Genomic DNA, 14250 nt, shown 5'->3' with positions numbered 1-14250 from the left:
GACGGGAGTTGACAAGTGCCTGGATTAGGACCTGCGCCGCTTCCTGTGTGAGGCAGGGTCGTACTCTGCGGATGTTGTAGAGCATGAACCTACAGGAACGGGCCACCGCCTTGATGTTAGTTGAGAACGACAGGGTGTTGTCCAGGATCACGCCAAGGTTCTTAGCGCTCTGGGAGGAGGACACAATGGAGTTGTCAACCGTGATGGCGAGATCATGGAACGGGCAATCCTTCCCCGGGAGGAAGAGCAGCTCCGTCTTGCCGAAGTTCAGCTTGAGGTGGTGATCCGTCATCCACACTGATATGTCTGCCAGACATGCAGAGATGCGATTCGCCACCTGGTCATCAGAAGGGGGAAAGGAGAAGATTAATTGTGTGTCGTTTGCATAGCAATGATAGGAGAGACCATGTGAGGTTATGACAGAGCCAAGTGACTTGGTGTATAGCGAGAATAGGAGAGGGCCTAGAACAGAGCCCTGGGGGACACCAGTGGTGAGAGCGCGTGGTGAGGAGACAGATTCTCGCCACGCCACCTTGTAGGAGCGACCTGTCAGGTAGGACGCAATCCAAGCGTGGGCCGCGCCGGAGATGCCCAACTCGGAGAGGGTGGAGAGGAGGATCTGATGGTTCACAGTATCGAAGGCAGCCGATAGGTCTAGAAGGATGAGAGCAGAGGAGAGAGAGTTAGCTTTAGCGGTGCGGAGCGCCTCCGTGATACAGAGAAGAGCAGTCTCAGTTGAATGACTAGTCTTGAAACCTGACTGATTTGGATCAAGAAGGTCATTCTGAGAGAGATAGCGGGAGAGCTGACCAAGGACGTATATATATTGTATATCATACACTGCATTTGAGGAAACAATGGGAAAGTAATTCTGCTTTGAAAGTTGATCAACTTGTAAACTCTCTTTTGAGAAAACCGCCATTTAGTGTTTTGGGGGGTTGATCCATGTGTTCTGTACTAACCTGTCAGCTACTTCCAGACTTCTAAGAGAGAGAACAGCTCACTGAACATTACTTGCCCTAGCAGAGCTGGTTGGGCTGTTATGTTATCCAGAGCGTTGGTGACTGCAACTGTGCTGTCAGATTGTCTGTTTGTAAATTCATAGCGTTTCACGTTCTAAGCGCACACTGGACACTCTGGCCAATAAGTAGGGTTGTTCCGAAAGCTCTGACCTCAGCACGACAGTCAAGCACCCAAGCTAACTGGCTAACATTGGCTAGCTAAACTAAGCAAAAAAAGAAACGTCCTCTTACTGTCAACAGTGTTTATTTTCAGCAAAACTTAACATGTGTAAATATTTGTATGAACATAACAAGATTCAACAACTGAGACATAAACTGAACAAGTTCCACAGACAGGTCACTAACATAAATGGAATAATGTGTCCCTGAACAAAGGGGGGGTCAAAATCAAAAGTAACAGTCAGTATCTGGTGTGGCCACCAGCTGCATTATGTACTGCAGTGCATCTCCTCCTCATGGACTGCACCAGATTTGCCAGTTCTTGCTGTGAGATGTTACCCCACTCTTTCACCAAGGCACCTGCAAGTTCCCGGACATTTCTGGGGGGAATGGATCCAGAATGTCTGGATCCTACAGGTCCCATACATGCTCAATGGGATTGAGATCCGGGCTCTTTGCTGGCCATGGCAGAACACTGACATTCCTGTCTTGCAGGAAATCACACACAGGACAAGCAGTATGGCTGGTGGCATTGTCATGCTGGAGGGTCATGTCAGGATGAGCCTGCAGGAAGGGTACCACATGATGGATGTTACAGGATGTAGCGCACAGCATTGAGATTGCCTGCAATGACAGCAAGCTCAATCCGATGATGCTGTGACACACCACCCCAGACCATGACGGACCGTCCACCTCCAAATCGATCCCGCTCCAGAGTACAGGCCTCGGTGTAATGCTCATTCCTTCGAAGATAAACTCAAATCCGACAATCACCCCGGGTGAGACAAAACCATGACTCGTCAGTGAAGAGCACTTTTTGCCAGTCCTGTTTGGTCCAGAGATAGTGGGTTTGTGCCCATAGGCAACGTTGTTGCCGGTGATGTCTGGTGAGGACCTGCCTTACAGCAGGCCTACAAGCCCTCAGTCCAGCTTCTCTCAGCCTATTGCGGACAGCCTGAGCACTGATGGAGGGATTGTGCATTCCTCGCATATCTCGGACAGTTGTTGTTGCCATCCTGTACCTGTCCCACAGGTGTGATGTCCGGATGTACCGATCCTATGCAGGTGTTGTTATACGTGGTATGCCACTGCGAGGACAATCAGCTGTCCGTCCTGTCTTAGGCGTCTCACAGTACGGACATTACAATGTGTTGCTCTGGCCACATCTGCAGTCCTCATGACTCCTTGCAGCATGCCTAAGGCACGTTCACGCAGATGAGCAGGGACCCTGGGCATCTTTCTTTTTAGTGTTTTTCAGAGTCAGTAGAAAGGCCTCTTTAGTGTCTGCGACCTTAATTTCCTACCGTCTGTAAGCTGTTAACGACCGTTCCACAGGTGCATATTCATTAATTGTTTATGGTGCATTGAACAAGCATGGGAACGTGTTTAAATCCTTTACAATGAAGATATGTGAAGTTATTTAGATTTTTACGAATTATTTTTGAAAGACAGGGTCCTGAAAAAGGGGCGTTTCTTTTTTTGCTGAGTTTATTACCAGACACATAATGTGAGAACACCCCACTCTGACCATTTTACTCCCCCTAGCAGAGCTGGTTAGGCAGTTTATGTTATCCAGAGCATTGGTGACTAACTGTGCTGATGGCAACAATCAATTAATCTGCGCTCTGTCACACTAAGACAATAGTCTTTTGTTAATAAATGTAGCTAGATAGCTAGCTAGGTAAACAATGAATACCAACGCATGACGTAACGTTAGTGAGCCAGCTATCTAACAGTACACTAACTTAAAAATTAAAATGCTTTGTCAAAATTAGAGTGGAGTCTTTTGTTAAGACATGTAGCTAGCTAGCTAAACAATGGACCATAATCACAACATGACATTACTACCCTACATGAATCTGCAGGTATCTAACCAACCAGGTTCTATGGTCATAACTAGTCAAGCAAATGTGTCTGAGATACGAAGAATAAGACCATACACATAACGTTAACTAGCGACCCAGCCAGCTAATGTTAGCTAGCGAACAGTGCACTTGAAATGAAACCACTTTGTCAAAATTAGAAATGTGTAATATTTGAAAATGTAGCTAGCTACCAGCTGGGCGTGAACCCAGAATCTCTGGTGGCACAGTTGGCGCTGCAGTACAGCACCCTTAACCACTGCGCCACCCGGGAGGCCCAGAGTTTTTTTCACCCGATTTGTCCAACTAATCAACTTTCAAATGTAAATAAAACGAGAGTTTATGTAATGTCTCATCACATACCTGTTTGAAGGTTTGTGTCAAATTTGAAGAGGGATTTAGGGCTGCACTAACGTTAGCCTCACAAGTGAACTGCAGCTGTTCCGGCTTTTGAGTGGCATGATGGCTCGCAGTAATGACATGTAAAAGAATGCAATTGGCACCCTAGTCATGAAATATTAGTTTAATATTAGCAATAATTATATTAATTTAGACAAATCATGAATAATTAAGTTTTCTTACAAGTGTATATGGTTAAACATGATTTTAATCTGTGAGAGAAGGGTGGAAAGAGGTTGTACGGCACAAAATGAGTTGCAAATGCGCGCTGTACGTTACGTAGTGACACGTCACAATGTAACGTACAGCAGTTTTTAAAATATTTTCTCCAATACTGTTAGTCCATTACCATGTCAATCAACGCTGAATTGAAATGTAGTTCACACCCCGGATTTTGATGCCAACACAGTCCCGTTCGTTTTCATTGCAGCCTCGTTTGAATGTCACGGTTATGCACATTTGTACGGAATGGGGTGAGTTTACTTAGATAGCCAGAGCAAATTTGCCAGCTAGTACGTCTATCAACAGTTGCAGTGACATTCTATTGAAATGGATTCTTGCATGGAGTATTTTGTTAAGACATGTAGCTAGCTAGCTAAACAATGGACCATAATTACAACTCATGACGTTTCTAGCCTGCATGAATCTGCAGGTAGCTAACTAACCAGGTTCTATGACTATAAATAATCAAGCAAATGTGTCTGAGATACGAAGAATAATATACACTACGATAGCTAGCAGCCCAACCAGCTAACATTAGCTAGCTACCCAGCCAGCTAACGTCAGCTAGCTAACAGTACACTTGAAATTAAACCACTTTCTGTCAAAAATAGAAACATGTAATATCTGAAAATGTAGCTAACTAGACTATCTTACCAGTATACATCATGGTTGGACGCGTCTCCTGTCTGATGCCATGCGTGGTTGCCCTTAGTTTGACGATGTAATCCAGACTGGCTATCATTCTCGAATTCCACAAAATTCAAATCTCGGTCCTCCAGAAAGGGGAGAGCATACACATAGCGTTAGCTACCGAGCCAGCCAGCTAACGTTAGCTAGCGAACAGTACACTTTAACTTGACATGAGGTTTGTGTAGTTTTACTACGTGATACATTAAAAAAGCCACATTTGACACAATTACCAAGACATACTGACCAGCTCCAATAGACAGACGCGTGCTATATGGCAGACCAATCCAAACTCATCTCTCGGCATGTCCAGCCCACTCATTATCTCAGCCAATCATGGCTAGCGGGAAGGTTTCTCACTTTCAGTGGCTAAACCAACTAGGCTCGTAATTTAACAATTTTATGTGTATTTACAGATGCCTTGCAAGTTTAATATTAAGGCATTTCTGTCAAAAAACAAACGTAAAATATTCTTCCATTCAAACATCTCTCCTGTGAAGTCGTGACTTGCGACATATGACTTGTTTCCTGAATCGGGTCACATTTACAGGTGATTAGAATGCTTATGGGAATGTTTACACATTTTCATTACACCTGTTCAGTCTATAGGGTAAGGAATGGCGTTTTTGTAGTTTTTGGATAATTGCAGAAAACGTATTTGATAGCTAACTTCGCATTTATGTATTGAAAAAAAGCACAAAGGCTTCATAATTCAAAGGTACTTTTTGTTTTTAATTAGCTATCCATAACGTTTCCTTGTCTCTAGTATATGTGTATATAAAAACAATGACAATCCCATCTGGTGGATGGAAACAGTTTTGAGAAGTACCTACTTTTCCAAAACCCCATTTGTTTGATGAATAAATTAAAGCAATAGTCACTACACTTTCAAAACCACAAAGGCTGAATTAAAATGTTTTCTAAAAAGGAATTTATAAACTTTTACAGTTATCTTAAGGCTACCTCTGCACAGTTTCTTTTGTCATTGATACTGCAAGCTGTACATTTACCTACTTAATTCCCTGACACTGTCCAAGTTCTGATTTCATTCATTCTCCCTTCCTCCAATGTATTTCGTATTGTTCACTTCCTCACCAGACAGTAGCAACAAACTATTATAAACAGTGCTAATTTCATTCATCAGCAACATTAAGGGTAGTAGACATTTCCCCGATCATAGTCTAGCTCAAAACTAATGACTGTTTCAGCATGTAAAAAGTAACAGTACAAACACTTATTTTATGTTTGCTTAAATAATGTGAGTTGAGACTGAATAGATAGTTAAACATTTCAAAACAATACATTATACAATAGACCTGCTAAATTACCCACATCCAGCATAAAAACAGAACAAAAATAATGTATTTCAGATGTAACAATTGTTCATGAAGCAAACATTGCATGACTTGGTGAAGGTATGGTAGATAGAAGCTGTCTGTTTTCCTCCGCCTCCTTCATCCGTGGTGCTCATTCAACATAGCATTTGGAGATTCCTGTGAACATCAAGTCATATACATGTCATTCTGGATAGCAACATCTTCCTAACAAGAATTTGGACCAGTTGACAAGTCAACAGAATTCAGTATTGTTCATGATGATCAGTACAACATGAGACAGATGGCAAGATAGCAAGCCATGGTATATCAGACCATATACCATGGGTATGAGCCAATATTACTTGTTTACTGTTGTAATTATGTTGGTAACCATTTTAATAGCAATAAGGCACCTTGGGGGTTTCTGATATGGCCAATATACCATAACTACGGGCTGTAATCCAGGCACTCCGTGCTGCGTCGTGCATAAAATGGCCCTAAGCCGTGGTATATTGTCCAAATAACACAAACCCCTGAGGTGCCTTATTGCTAAAAATATAACAAAAATACATGCGCATGTGAGGTTTCAAATAATAATGTTACTACTACTAGCTTGAACATGTTTATCTGGTAAAGCTAGTTGTTGGTTCTTCCTTGCTCATCCAAAGCAGTCGTTTCTTCTCCTCGCTAGTCTTCAGATGCTTGACTACATGATCATCATGTTGTGGCTGTAACATGGACATTACAGTAGAACAATTAGATACACTCTTATGGAAAAAAAGGGTTCTTCAGCTGTCCCCATAGTACAAAACTTTCCACCTGTAACGGTTGTCTTCCTCTTCTGATGAGTAGGAAGGATCGGACCAATGTGCAGCGTGGTAAGTGTTCATGTTATTTTTATTTCAACTGAACACAAACCAAAATAACAAGAGATTGAACGGAAACGAAACAGTCCTGTCAGGTGCAGAAATGTAACGGATGTGAAATGGCTAGCTAGTTAGCGGTGGTGCGCGCTAAATAGTGTTTCAATCGGTGACATCACTTGCTCTGAGACCTTGAAGTAGTGGTTCCCCATGCTCTGCAAGGGCTGTGGCTTTTGTGGAGCGATGGGTAACGATGCTTCGTGGGTGACTTGTTGATATGTGCAGAGGGTCCCTGGTTCGCGCCCGGGTATAGGCGAGGGGACGGTCTAAAGTTATACTGTTACAGAAACACAAAACTACCCACAAATCATAGGCAGCATGTTTTCCCACTAAGTATGGTTCTCAGAGACAATGATAAACCGCTGCCTCTTATTGGGAACCATACCAGGCCAAGCACAGAAATACAAAAACATAGAACACATAGAATGCCCACCCCAACTCAGGCAGCGGTCAGAACTGGGAAGACTAGCAAAAGAGAATAGAAAAGGAGTACGGGGGAACACCACGGTGGTTGACTTGACTAAACATACAAAACGAACTGGCACAGAGAGACAGGAAACACTGGGGAAAATAAGTGACACCTGGAGTGGGTGGAGACAATCACAGGAACGGGTGAGACAGATCAGGGCATGACAATATTTGACATAGACAGGACTCCTTATATCCTTATGTATTCAACATGTCAAAGATAGGACCCAACATGACTGTAGCTATGTTGTCATGAACTTGTCCAGTGATTTTTATTTTGTCGATATTTAGAATGTCCACATAGAAATTTGATGTAAAAATTATGTGGCGCAAGTGTTTCCATTATCCTATTAGGCAAATTGAGCATTAATAAAGTGGCGACAGTCTGTATGCCCTGCCCACATATCTTTAATGTCTCAGGTAGCCCGCAAAAGCCAGCATGGATTGAATGCAATTGACTATTTGCCATATTCTAATAATTCTCATGTGCCTTCTTATCGAGCCGTCGATTAACTTCCACAGCCATAAAGTAGCAATGATGGTTAAACCCCACCTATTTATACAATTTCTCTTCTTAAAATGTTATTTTAAATCTAACCCTAACAGTGTTGCAGCCATCGAATGAAAAGAGCTCATGGGTAGCCTACCAAACTTGCTAACGGCCCTCGCTATTGGCCTGGTATTCAGCCCTCTACTGTCCTGCTGAACTAATCACTCTCTAAACGCTTCATTTGAATAAACGCTTGAATTTGAATAATCTGAATGATGAAGACATGGTGATGGGAGTTAGTGGTCTGTTCCAAAATGGATACGCAAAGCCCCGGACCCGATATGAATACGTTCATTTTTACAACCCATTCCTAAAGGACAACCAGACCCATCCTCTTTTTATTTAACTAGGCAAGTCAGTAAAGAACAAGTTCTTATTTACAATGACAGCCTACCCTAGCCAAACCCGGACAGCACTTGCACTGCCCCGTGGGACACCCAATCACATCCAGATGTGATACAACCTGGATTTGAACCAGGGACTGTAGTGATACTTCTTGCACTGAAATGCATTACCTTAGACCGCTGCGCCACTCGGGAGCCCTTGTGGACCGGTCCGATCAGAGTGAGAGATGCAGCACAAAAGCCAATTGTTTTGTTACTTTATTTAACCTGTGAATTCCAGTTAATTTCCTATTAAATGTAGTTCTATTTAATATATATTATTTGATTTGGTATATTACTTTTTTTGGTAAAAGGTATTCAGACATTGTAGTATTGGTATGGTACTCAAGTTTGATGTTTGGGTATTTAAATCTACACCTATGTTTTCCAGTGAGGGATATGGGCTGCAGGAATACCACAAGAACTCCCAGGCAGAACTACAAGCCAGAAAGGAAGCCATCCAAACCAACCTTAATCACCTGGACCACCCTGTCCTAGACAGTGATGTCACTACAATGTGTGTGAAATTGAAAAGGTTTGCCCTATTTACAGTACAACTGCTTTTCCTCATCACTCTTTTTGGGGATGCCGGTTGTCACTCGGGGGACATTCAGACCAGTTTGTAAACATTTGTTTAGGTTCCATATGATTTCAATTACTTTCTGACCACACCGCTTTTGATTTTAACAAAACATTTCATACATCTTTCCCATAGTGGAAGTGGTCAGAAAGGGACTTTTTTGACTTTTTGGAAAATATTCAGGAGATGGAGGTGCTCAAAGTTGACCCATTTTGCATACCCTACCATAAGAATATAAACGGTTGAGTTTGATGTCATTTGAAAGCTTGCAAACAGGGTTGTCAAACTATTCTTTGATTTAAACTTTTTTTTATAATAATGAAGCTTTAACTTCAATTACAGTGAGCTCCAAAAGTATTTGCAAAGTGACAATTTTGTTATTTTTGCTCTGTAATACAGACATTTTGATTTGAAATGATACAATGGCTATGAGGTTAAAGTGCATTCTGTTAGCTTTAATTTGAGGGTATTTTTAATCCATATCGGGTAAACCGTTTAGACATTTCAGCACTTTTATATACATAGTCCTCCCATTTTAGAGGACCAAAAGTATTGGGACAAATTCACTTACGTGTATTAAAGTAGTAAAAACGTAAACGTACGGAAGAGTTCATTCAAATCAAAAGAGGTACAGTCAGAAAGTGATTGAAATCATATGGTACGATCCTACTGTATAGGAGTGGGCAACATACGGCCCATGGAGGTTTGATGTTTTTGGTGGGGAAAAACACTCAAATCAAATTTCAGTGAAATGCTTACTTGCGGGCCCTTCCCAACAATGCAGAGAGAAATAATAAAACAAGTAATAAATACACAATGAGTAACGATAACTTGGCTATATACACTGGGTACCAGTACCGAATCCATGTGCAAGGGTACGATGTAGCTATGTACATATAGGTAGGGCTAAAGTGACTAGGCAACAGGATAGATTAACAGCAGTATATGTGATGAGTCAAATGAGTTAGTGCAAAAAGTGTCAATCCAGGTAGTCCGGGTAGCTATTTGTTTAACTATTTAACTGTCTTATGGCTTAGGGGTAGAAGCTGTTCAGGGTCCTGTTGGTTCCAGACATGGTACATCAGTTCTGCTTGCCATGCGGTATCAGAGAGAACGGTCTATGACTTGGATGGCTGGAGTCTTTGTCAATTTTTAGGGCCTTCCTCTGACACCTCCTGGTATAGAGCTCCTGGATGGCAGAGAGCTTGGCTCCAGTGAAGTACTGGGCCATGCATACGACCCTCCGTTGTGCCTCGCGGTCAGATGCCAAGCAGTTGCCATACCAAGTGGTGATGCAGCCAGTCAAGATGCTCTCAACGGTACAGTTTTTGAAGTTGAGGAGGCCCATGCAAAATCTTTTTAGCCTCCTGAGGGGGAAGAGGTATTGTCGTGCCTTTGTCACAAACTATGTTGGTGTGGGCGGACCATGTCAATTCCTTAGTGATGTGGACACCGAAGAACTTGAAGCTCTTGACCCGCTCCACTACAGCCCCGTTGATGTGAATGGGGGTATGCTCGGCCAGCCATTTCCCGTAGTCCAGGATCAGCTCGTTTCTCTTGCTGACATTGAGATAGAGGTTGTCCTGGCACCAAACTGCCAGGTCACTTAGTGCCTTGCAAAAATATTCATCCGCCTTAGAGTTTTTCCTATTTTGTTGCATTAGAACCTGTAATTTAGATGGATTTCTATTTGGATTTCATGTAATGGACATACACAAAATAGTCCAAATTGGTGAAGTGAAATGAAAAAAATTACTTTTACTGAAGTGAAAAAATAAATAAATGGAAAAGTGGTGCATGCATATGTATTCACCCCATTTGCTATGAAGCCCCTAATTAAGATCTGATGCAACCAATTACCTTCAGAAGTCACATCATTTGTTAAATAAAGTCCACCTGTGTGCAATCTAAGTATCACATGATCTGTCACATGATCTCAGTATATATACACCTGTTCTGAAAGGCCACAGAGTCTGCAACACCACTAAGCAAGGGGCACCACCAAGCAAGCGGCACCATGAAGACCAAGGAGCTCTCCACAGGTCAGGGAAAAAGTTGTGGAGAAGTATATATCAGGGTTGGGTTATAAAAAAATATCCGATACTTTGAACATCCCACGGAGCAGCATTAAATCCATTATTACAAAATGGAAATAATATGGCACCACAACAAACCTGCCAAGAGAGGGCCGCCCAACAAAACTCAAGGACCAGGCAGGGAGGGCATTAATTACAGAGGCAACAAAGAGACCAAAGATAACCCTGAAGGAGCTGAAAATCTCCACAGCGGAGATTGGAGTATCTGTCCATAGGACCACTTTAAGCCGTACACTCCACAGAGCTGGGCTTTACGGACGAGTGGACAGAAAAAAGACATTGCTTAAAGAAAAAAAACAAGCAAACACGTTTGGTGTTCGCCAAAAGGCATGTGGGAGACTCCCCAAACATATGGAAGAAGACACTCTGGTCAGATGAAACTAAAATGTAGTTTTTTTGGCCAACAAGGAAAACGCTATGTCTGGCGCAAACCCATGCTGTGGGGATGTTTTTCATCAGCAGGGACTGGGAAACTGGTCAGAATTGAAGGAATGATCGATGGCACTAAATACAGGGAAATTCTTGAGGGAAACCTATTTCAGTCTTCCAGAGATTTGAGACCGGGACGGAGGTTCACCTTCCAGCAGGACAATGCCCCTAATTGTGCCAAAGCAACACTCGAGTGGTTTAAGCGGAAACATTTAAATGTCTTGGAATGGCCTAGTCAATGCCCAGACCTCAAATCCAATTGAGAATCTGTGGTATAACTTAAAGATTGCTGTACACCAGCAGAACCCATCCAACTTGAAGGAGCTGAAGCAGTTTTGCCTTGAATAATGGGCAGAGATTCCAGTGGCTAGATGTGCCAAGCTTATAGAGACATACACCAAGAGACATGCAGCTGTAATTGCTGCAAAAGGTGGCTCTACAAAGTATTGACTTTGAGGGGGTGAATAGTTATGCACGCTCAAGTTTTCTGTTTTTTGTCTTATTTCTTGTTTGTTTCTCAAGAAAAAATATTTTTCAACTTCAAAGTATTGTGTATGTTGTGTAAATCAAATGACACAACCCCCCCCCCCCCAAATACTTTCGCAAGCCACGGTACCTCCTCCCTATAAGCTGTCTCATCGTCGTCAGGCCTACCACCAACTTATTGATGGTGTTGGAGTTGTGCGTGGCCACGCAGTCTAGAGGGAAAATGGGAGTAAAAGAGGGGACTAAGCACGCACCCCAGAGAGGCTCCCATGTTGAGGGTCAGTGTGGCGGATGTGTTGTCTACCCTCATCACCTGGGTGCGGCCCATCAGGATGTCCAGGATCCAGTTGCTTAGGGAAGTGTTTAGTCCAAGGGTCCTGGATTTAGTGATGAGCTTGGAGGGCACTATGGTGTTTAATGCTGAGCTGTAGTCAATGCTGTAGTCAACAGCATTATCACATAGGTGCAATTACAGCTGCCCAGGTGGGAGAGGGCATTGTGGAGTGCAATTGAGTTTGCATCATCTGTGGATCTGTTGGGGCGGTATGTGATTTGGAGTGGGTCCAGGGTGTCTGGGATGATTGTGTTGATGTGAGCCATGGCCAGCCTTTCAAAGCATTGCATAGCTACAGATGTGAGTGCTACATGGCGATAGTCATTTTCGACAGGTTACCTTGGCATTCTTGGGCACAGGGACTATGGTGGTCTGGTTGAAATATGTAGGTATTACAGACTGGGTCAGGGAAAGGTTGAAAATGTCAGTGAAGACACTTGCCAGCTTGTCAGCGCATGCTCTGAATACGTGTCCTGGTAATCTGTCTGGCCCCGCTGCCTTTTGAATATTAACCTGTTTAAAGGTCTTGGCTATGGAGAGTGAGATCAGTCTTCCATAACAGATGGTGCTCTCATGCATGGTTCAGTGTTGCTTGCCTCGAAGTGAGCATAGCAGGCATTTAGCTCTAGCTCGTCTGGTAGGTTAGTGTCACTGGGCAGGTCGCGGCTGGATTTCCCTTTATTATCTGTGATAGTTTGCAAGCCCTGACACATCCCACTCGCGCCAGAGCCGATGTAGTAGGATTCGTTCTTAGTCCTGTATTGACACTGGCTCATCGGAGGTCGTAGAGGGATTTCTTATAAGTGTCTGGATTAGTGTCCCGCTCCTTGAAAGCAGCAGCTCTAGCCTTTAGCTCAGTGCAGATTAGAGCCCTGCACGGGCATGATTTTTAAGCCCAAGCCTTACCCATGCCTGCGATGTTCAGGCCATAGCCTACCCAATTGCTTCTGCCAAACACGAAATCAGAGAACTTCCTCTTTTAGTAAATCCATTAGTTGCTCCTCAATGTCAATATCTGTCACTTGCACCCTGCATGCACTCTGCTCATGGCGGTTCTGAGTCTGTGTAGCCATAGCAATGGCTACGCTTTGGTTTCGCTGCTCAATGAAGAGATATGAAGAGAGCAGTTAGCTGTTAGCTGATTTATCACTTTAAACTATGACAACTCAATACACGTTTATTTTCTGTGAAATAATCTCTCCTGTCTTATATTTGACAAGGTTGAAGCACTTCTGACACCATGTAATGGTGTTAGTTATGACTGCACTGCACAGCAGAGTATGAGCATACGGCTCAGCTTCAAAATGTTAATTATCAGTTTAGTGATACCTGAGCCCTGCCCGTACCCTAGTTATTGATGAAGAAAACAGGACCCTACCCGGCCCTAAACTGATTTAAAATGTCGGGGTTCGTCGGGCTTGGGTCGGGTAGCTCTAGTGCGGATGTTGCCTGTAATCCATGGCTTCTGGTTGGGATATGTACATACGATCACTGTGGGGACGCCATCGTCGATGCATTTATTAATGAAGCCGTTGACTGATTTGGTAAACTCCTCAATGTTATCGGATGAATCCCGGAACATATTCCAGTCTGTGCTAGCAAAACATTCCTGTAGATTAGCATCCACTAATAATATGTACAATCATCATGTACAATATGTCATATTTACAGTCAAACGTCATAAAGTACCAGTCGAAAGTTTGTACACACCTACTCATTCTATGAAATAACACATATGGAATCATGTAGTAACCAAAAAGGTGTTTAACAAATCAAAATATATTTTAGATTTGAGCATTCCAGGTGACTATCTCATGAAGATGGTTGAGAGAATGCCAAGAGTGTGCTAAGCTGTCATCAATGCAAAGGGTGGCTACTTTGAAGAATCTCAAATATATTTTGATTTGTTAAACACCTTTTTGGTTACTACATGATTCCATATGTGTTATTTCATAGTTCTGATGTCTTCACTATTATTCTAAAATAGTACAAATAAATAAAAACCCTGGAATGAGTAGGTGTGTACAAACTTTCGACTGGTACTTTGTGACGTTTGACTGTAAATATGACATATTGTACATTATGATTGTACATATTATTATGACTGTACATATTATGACAGTAGTGTATTAGGGGGGAGTACCCTGGCGAGTTTAGCCCTAAGATGTTCCTGGTAGAGTGGAGCCGCAAGAAGAAACTGGCGCAACCACGATATGAGATGGTAAGTTGACCACTTTATATTAGCCATGGTCTTACAACATACAAGCTGTCAAAAGCATTTATGTGTAGTGTTGATATGTGCGTTTGGTTTCTAACAAAATGTATTGTGTATGA

General features: G+C 42.7%; 1 protein-coding gene across 3 annotated transcripts in view; it reads left to right on the top strand.

Moving 5' to 3' along the window:
- The window catches only part of LOC124003736 (nuclear factor of activated T-cells, cytoplasmic 3-like), a 46443-nt gene that overhangs the window by 2237 nt on the left and 29956 nt on the right, over window positions 1-14250 (top strand). For all 3 annotated transcript variants that reach the window (XM_046312301.1, XM_046312292.1, XM_046312285.1), the window contains exons 2-3: window positions 8383-8526; window positions 14039-14137. The gene's annotated coding sequence lies outside the window, so the exon portion shown is untranslated. The remainder of the gene's footprint in view (window positions 1-8382; window positions 8527-14038; window positions 14138-14250) is intronic.

The sequence above is a fragment of the Oncorhynchus gorbuscha genome, linkage group LG02, assembly GCF_021184085.1.
Source record: "Oncorhynchus gorbuscha isolate QuinsamMale2020 ecotype Even-year linkage group LG02, OgorEven_v1.0, whole genome shotgun sequence".
In the NCBI taxonomy this organism is placed as follows: Eukaryota; Metazoa; Chordata; class Actinopteri; order Salmoniformes; family Salmonidae; genus Oncorhynchus; species Oncorhynchus gorbuscha.
This window is presented reverse-complemented; position numbering and strand designations above follow the sequence as displayed.